The sequence below is a fragment of the Triplophysa rosa genome, linkage group LG9 (assembly GCF_024868665.1).
Source record: "Triplophysa rosa linkage group LG9, Trosa_1v2, whole genome shotgun sequence".
Lineage (NCBI taxonomy): Eukaryota > Metazoa > Chordata > Actinopteri > Cypriniformes > Nemacheilidae > Triplophysa > Triplophysa rosa.
The window spans coordinates 24,970,648-24,977,957 of record NC_079898.1 but is presented as its reverse complement, the minus strand read 5'-3'; positions in this window follow the sequence as shown (position 1 = coordinate 24,977,957).

Sequence of the window (7,310 nt, the reverse complement as noted above, 5' to 3'; positions counted from 1 at the left end):
CTTAGAATCTTTGGCACTTCTCTTTAGTCGATGGAGAGTGGTTCATTTTCTTCCATAGCTCGAAAATAGCGGCTAGCGGGTAAAAGAGTTTATTATCCAGACCACCATACTATCCACGCCGCGGTATTTTTAACACGATAACTGTAGTACGCTTAGCTTGTGTAGTATTTAGCACAAGTATATGAATCGAGACGCAGCACTTCAAAGAGAAATCTGGTAGAAGTGAAGCTTTATAGTTATATATAAAGTTCATTTGATTAACGTTTCCTTTATCGAAGTAGTTATATGATTGTAAACCGCATAAATCAGCATCAGCATGTTGTTGATGCTGTAACGCTAAATCCCAAAATGAATACAAAAAATTGGCCTTGAATTTAATATTGGCACATTAAAAGTGCAAGCCCTCAATTCTGTTTGTCTTTTTCATAGTTGGTTTGATCCAATGTTGACTAACTAAGAAATGATATGAAAGCATAAGTTGGTTGTTGAAACAGACTGTTTAACTGTTCGTTATTAACAGCTTACATTAGTCATATATGAGCTGTGAATGGACTCAAAATTCATAATGGTTAAACTGAGATCACATTCTTTCCCCGCATGCATTATATAACCCCGACTGCGTTTACTGCAGACCAGAACCGTCTCCCTTCCCTCTTACGTAAATCCTCGATGGCGTATATATGGAAGACACACAGAAACAAAAGAATCTGAGTACGAATCGAAGTGGCTTTGTTTGAAATAAGGTCATAAGGGTAGCAATGAACTAAACTTCAAAGAGACATTTTGTTGCTCCCTATAGAGGCGACGGGAGAGATGGAGAGAGGCGAGGAGACAGAACAAAGTGAAAACGCCCCATAAGAACAGATGAGCCATTTATAAACGCAGAACAAGACTTTTAGTTCATGTGCCGGACCAGCAGCTCAACGTTATAGTGCCCTCGGTAGTGTGAATACTGTTATCCACACCTGCCGTACAAATACAGCTGCTTGTAAATCCTCATTTGTCTACTGTCGTCCTAGTTATAGAATAGCGAGTTGTCTTTTGTGTCCGTAGCTGACATAGAACAAGACAAGACATGAGAGACGTATAGATAAAGACACTCAGGTCTGATAAAACTGTCAGCGCGGCGATGTACTGTAGTTTCTATTGGCTTGCTCTCTCGTGCGATCCGAGCTCTCTCTCTCTCTCCTGCACCAGAGAACAGCTGCTAGCATTGTTACCTCTCCTGTCTGCATTCACAACGCCAAAAACACGAAAACCTCACCCCGTTTCTGTAGCTGAGCGGTGTGGTCATAAATCTACCTGTATGTGAACGGATGTAAATACGGCGCTGTGACGTCGCAATGCAGTCGAGCAGAGCAATTCTACCGCCTTTCTGCATATTGCAAAGAGGACTGTATGACGATTTTGGCTCGTGCGTATAATATAAATCCTCAGGTAGTTCGGTCTTCTGACGTAGATTTCTGCATGTTACTGTGGTAAAGCCATACGAGAGGCACTTGTATATCTTATAGGTCTATTTTTATAAGCAAAAATTATATCTGACGGTGTTTTTGGTTGGAACGACAGGATGGGTTAACGAATGACGACTAAAACTGTGGAGTTGTTTGAGTTCATGGTTGGGTAAAAATGTGGTCAAACCCAACCATTGGGTTGAATTAACCAAGAAAATGTCAATATTTGAAGCAACACAACCCAGAATTTTTGCAAGTGTAGACCTGGTCAGTATGAGTGAAATGTTATTATTTGATCATATCACAGGCAGTGGCATAGATTAGATAACAATATGATTCTTTTTTCTGTAAATTAGTAATAAGGTCAAATATTTAATATAATAGAGCATGAAGGGTGTACATTAATACATAGCAGATACTGGAAAGCTGTGGTTACAAATGCCTGATCCGATGTGAACTTGTGTAGCAGAAAAGTGTTTTCACAAGCTTGAAGATGCATCGAGAGTATTTAAAACTGACGTATATTTAGCACTTAGTTCATCTTCTTCAAACGCATGCACGACTCAATATCAGTTGCCTTAATTTGTTCCTCAACCGTGTAACTATGATGTATATCTGATGGACTCTGTACAGTACGAAATCTTTGCATTTTGCAAAATGTATCTCCATTGATTGCAATGGATCTAAATGAACTCAAGTCCTCCATTTCCCCCTGAGTTGGGAGGTCTGGATATGTCACAGTTGTGTTTCTTTTTCATTTCTGCAACCCTGACTTTTATGCTAAATGACGTTCAGACCTTCTGTCTGACTTTCTGTCTTTGTGTTCATCACAACAGCAATATACAGTCGCACAGGTCTCAGTATCACGGTCGTGAGTGTTGCTGATTTATATGGTGGAAACCAGGTTTAGATTACCAGGCTTTCTTGGAACGTGCCAAAGGCAGCATTAAATGTCAGCTAGAGAATGGCGTACATTGAGATTAAAATGTTTTTAAAAAGTTGATGGAAACCAAAGTATGTGAAATTTTAAGATTTGAGTGTATTTGAGACATTTCATTGGTTTGAGTGTGTAGTTCATGGAAATGGAGAACAGGTTAAGAAAGTATTCTGAGAGGCGTCAGATGAGATGTCTGTGTGAGACTGTTGATGTGAATTTTTATCATCATTAAGAAACTTATTAGTATGCAAGAACAGCAGGTCTTCACTTGTTCTCTTTCTTTCTTTCTTTCTTTCTTTCTTTCTTTCTTTCTTTCTTTCTTTCTTTCTTTCTTTCTTTCTTTCTTTCTTTCTTTCTTTCTTTCTTTCTTTCTTTCTCAAGTGTGCATGAAAAGCAGAAGATTAAGTTTATGTATAATCCAATAGTTTAAATCAACATAATATCTGAATTGACTCTATTTACTTCCGTAATTTATGTTCCTGGTCTGAATAATTAAAGTTAAACAATTATTCTACAGATAAACACAAGGTTTAATATTTAAAAAATCACTTTATTTACATAAAAACATTGTAACATTTTTAACTTTATACACACACCGCATAAATGTCCTAAAATGTTAAAGCTCCAAAAAAGAACATTGGTTTATCATCAAAGTTATCCAATTGACTTCAGTGGAATTATGAATTTAATGAAAAAAAGCCCAATTCAAATTCAAGTACGGTGATGCATTGATAACGTCACATCTCATTGGTTCTTGTGTCTTGTGACTATAGGTTTCATTTGATTTTCATGATATTTCAATTGAAGAAAGGAAGTCATACATCTGGAATGACATGCACGTGAGTGTTCATTTTTGGGTGAACTACGTCTTTAAATCTTGCCAGATTACACAGTAATTGAATTTAACATTAGTTTGATTAAGGTTTTATTAATTACAGCAAATGTGTTTATTGAAAAAATGTTAAGTCACATGCAGATGCAATGGAGGGTGAACCTCTCATCTATTCCTTCACGTCCCGGTCAAAAAGCTCCTCAAAAGTGTGTGTGAATACCCCATAATCCACTGCAAAATAACTCTATTCTGTTGTGCAAAACCAAGTTTTTTCTAGTTAAACATTTAGCTTTATTTGAAAATATACATCACATTATTGAAGTAAAATAGGTTGCAAGTGTGATTCCATGTTGACTTTTTTAACTTTACAATGAAGGTGTAAACTGTAGTACACAGGAGAGTTTTAGTGATGTACAGCATTACGTCGCTCAGTAATCTAGACCTGGTTGCCTAGTTACGAGTCGTCCATCTTTCATCATTCCAGACTTGTGTCTCATGTTGCCTGCATCGTGATGTACCATCGATATCATGAATGCAAATGAATTCTGTTTGCAAGTTGCACATTTATAACAATGATTGTACTTTTATATTTATTTCAAAAGATGATATCTAATGAGTCACGCACATCAGAAATTCAATAAAAAATTATTCTAAGAATCTTTCTGCACGTTTTAATCTCTTCAACTCGTTTGTGACGCAAAAAAATAGAGGCGTAATTGCACATCTCGCCATCTGTTGTTTATGTTGTTGAACTGTATCATTATGAAGTATTTAAAGTATAACACAACACCTTCTCTTTCATAGCTCATGGTGGTCTTTCTTGAAATGGCTTAGAAATAAAAAGAGAATCAAACAAGAATTATTGTTGAAACACATGAAGAGTATGGAGGTGTGAAATGAATGTAGATTGTAAAAGTGAAACGATCTGGATTTGAGTAAATTTGATGAGAAATGTTTGAGTTCATATTGAGATACTTAATTACTCAGTTTGATACGATTTTGAGATGTCTTCTTATACTCATGGAGACATTTGTGTGAGAAATATCTGAGACACAGAGGAGACTTAAGCAAAAGTTTCCAATTGCATTTTATTTCATTTCATTGATGTCTAAGAGAAATTACAGAGACGCTACACAGATCTCGTCTTTGATTTTTTTCGTAGAATAAACCAACAGAATCATGTGATCTCATGCTGGTTCTTTCAGCAGGGTCATGGAGGCAAGCCCTGTTGTGTTTGTGTGTGTTGAAAACACAAGGTACACAGTATGTCCGCTTGGCTGAACCGTCCCGTTGATGTTCATTCGGAGTGAAGGAGCGTTCAGCACGGCAGCTCCCCTGTTACCACTAAGCAAATTGTTTCTATACACCGGATAAGGCCGTGATCCTTCTGAAAAGAAACAAGCTGCATCAGTGTTGACTGGCCCTGAGCGAATTACAATCAGAACGACACGACAGGAACGAGCACGGCCTTGTTTGAGCTCATTTGAGCTCTCCACGCAAAGGAGAATTTGCTTCCATCGAACCAACAAACTCTTATTTTCCCCTTCATCTGTAAGCAAGAGTCTTGAAAACTCTGGAATGAAATGCAAGCAGAGAAACAGGGCCTGTAAATACATTTGCAAATGAGATTATATTAATCTCTGCAAACTCTACAGCAGAACATGTCACGCAGACAACAGGGTTGAAGTAAATATTTGCTAGGAGTAAGGATTCATTATTATGCATGGGAAACTTTAATCTTATTCTAAAAAAATGTGCCGTTTACAGTACTTACCAGAGTAAAATGTTATTGCTCACAGGTTGTGATGGAATTCTCTGTTGTGTTTCATTTGAGTATCAACTTATTTAGGAAACAAATGAGAGTGTTATTGTTGAAAAACATGAAGAGGGTGTATAAAATGAATTATGTTTTATTAACAAACTTCGGGAGGAGCACGTGCAGATAACGAACCCGGCTAGTTGGCTATTACCAATCTCACCAATCGGCTGGCTTCAGCACCTTCTAGCTCAGAAGGGGGGGGGACGACCCGAGTCCGGGCACATACCGGCCCGGGGTCCTCTCCCCGGACAAGGGGCGGGCTCTCAGAGTTTGGAGGAAACTACGGAGCCCTCTCCCCAAGACAGCACGCCAAATACGCATACTATCCGTCCCTCACTATCCGTACTTTTTATCTGCGAGTCCAACTCGTGAAATGTAGATTGTGGAGGTAAAACATTGTGGATTTGGGTACATTTGATGAGAGTTCATATTGTGATCTTCAATAATATTGACTTTTGATCGCAGACTTGACAAATCTGAGCTCAGTTTGAGACCTCATGTTGAGATCTCTTCTGAAACTCTAACAACTAGACATTTGTGAAGATTTCTGACGTGAGACCTATAAGCAAAAAGTTAGTATTTGCTTTCCATTTAATGTGAGAAATCATTGAGATGTTAAAAAGATATTACCTGTTATTTTTCTTTTTTAAGGGTCATGACAGCTCATGTGCTTCATTAATGTTTGGAAAACAGTCATGTTAATATTCCAGATGTATTTTTCTCTCGTGCTCCAGTGAAGAAATCTCTTCGACTTTGATATAACATGAGGGTGAGTAACTGATGTTCAGACTTTTCTGAATTGAGGTGAAGACATCACAGCTGTGGGTGAAGATGTCCATCAGGGTTTATTAGACACATTAAAACCACACACACACACACACACACACAATGCGGTGTATTGACTGGCATCAGAAACACACACCCCACAGGAAGGCTCGAACTATTTTTACCATCCCTCAATATCTTGAAACAGACGACTGCTTGTTTATTTTTCAATGGTCTACTTTGAATGGCATGATGCAAAATCAGCACAAAATACACTCTTAAATAGAAAGACATTATAAAATAAAAACAACGATTTGGGGCCCATTGGAACCATTTTGCTTCTCATGAACCATTTCATTTTTATATTTTTTTAGTCTGTAGAAACCTTTCCCACCACTACGAGTGCAATAGAAATGTTCTGTGGAAGAACATTGGAACCATACAGCATAACAGAGAACCTTTTAGGAACCTTTATTTGTATGCTGAGACCTGCAACTGAAGAAAATTGTTTTCCTTTTTACCAGATGTTGCCAAATCCCCCTGAACCCCCCTACCCTTCAACCACCTGTCATGTAAATAATATAAAGTCCTGCCCTACATTTTTTGAAATCATCTCATTCCCCATCCTCTCATTTGTGTAAGCGGTGCTTTCATAAAATAAAGCGCCTGGGGAACACGAGCATTTTAGCTGGATTATCATAGTGAACGTGACACGGCTCATAATGACAGTGGCGGTGTCGATTGGTAAAATGAGGTTTTATTACAAAGATGTTTTGTTGGAGCTTCAGCGCGGAAAGAATAGCAAGCACTTTTTGACCAATTTTTGACTCGTTCAGTAAAAACTGCTCCCATGGACATCACACGTGTTTTCTCATATAAACAAACCGAGTGTGTACCAGTTCAACATGAGTACCCTCATCAGTCTGAATGAAGAAGTTAAATATATATCCACGGGTCGTACGTTGAATCATAGAACTTAAATATACTGTATATCCACGTGTCATGCATTGAATCATTTGTGGAGATTGTTGATGCATTTTTTTCAGATTGAAAACTATAGTTCATTTTTGTAATGCTTAGGTAGGAAACAGCCATGAACTTGGCATCATGGCAGCAACATTTACATTCAGAAAACAAAGTGCATCTGTTATTTTATCTAACCAAAGTCTTACAGACATTATGAAAAGGTTGTTACATGTTAAAAACAAATGTTTTTTTATATTAAAATACAATAACCCTTGTAACATTCATCCTCGATAAATATTCTCTTATATTTGGAAAAAACATTTTGCCAGCCTGTTTTAAACCATTAGTTTGCTTATCTGTATTAGCACTTCAGATACTGTTTCCATTCACTCTATTGATTGTATACCGTAAAAAAAAGAAATTACAGTATTACTGGCAGCAGTTTGCAGTAACTTACTGTAGATTTACATTACTGGCAACAGTTTGTTCAAAGATAAATGAACATTAAACATTAACGAGTCTTTATCTTCACAGAAA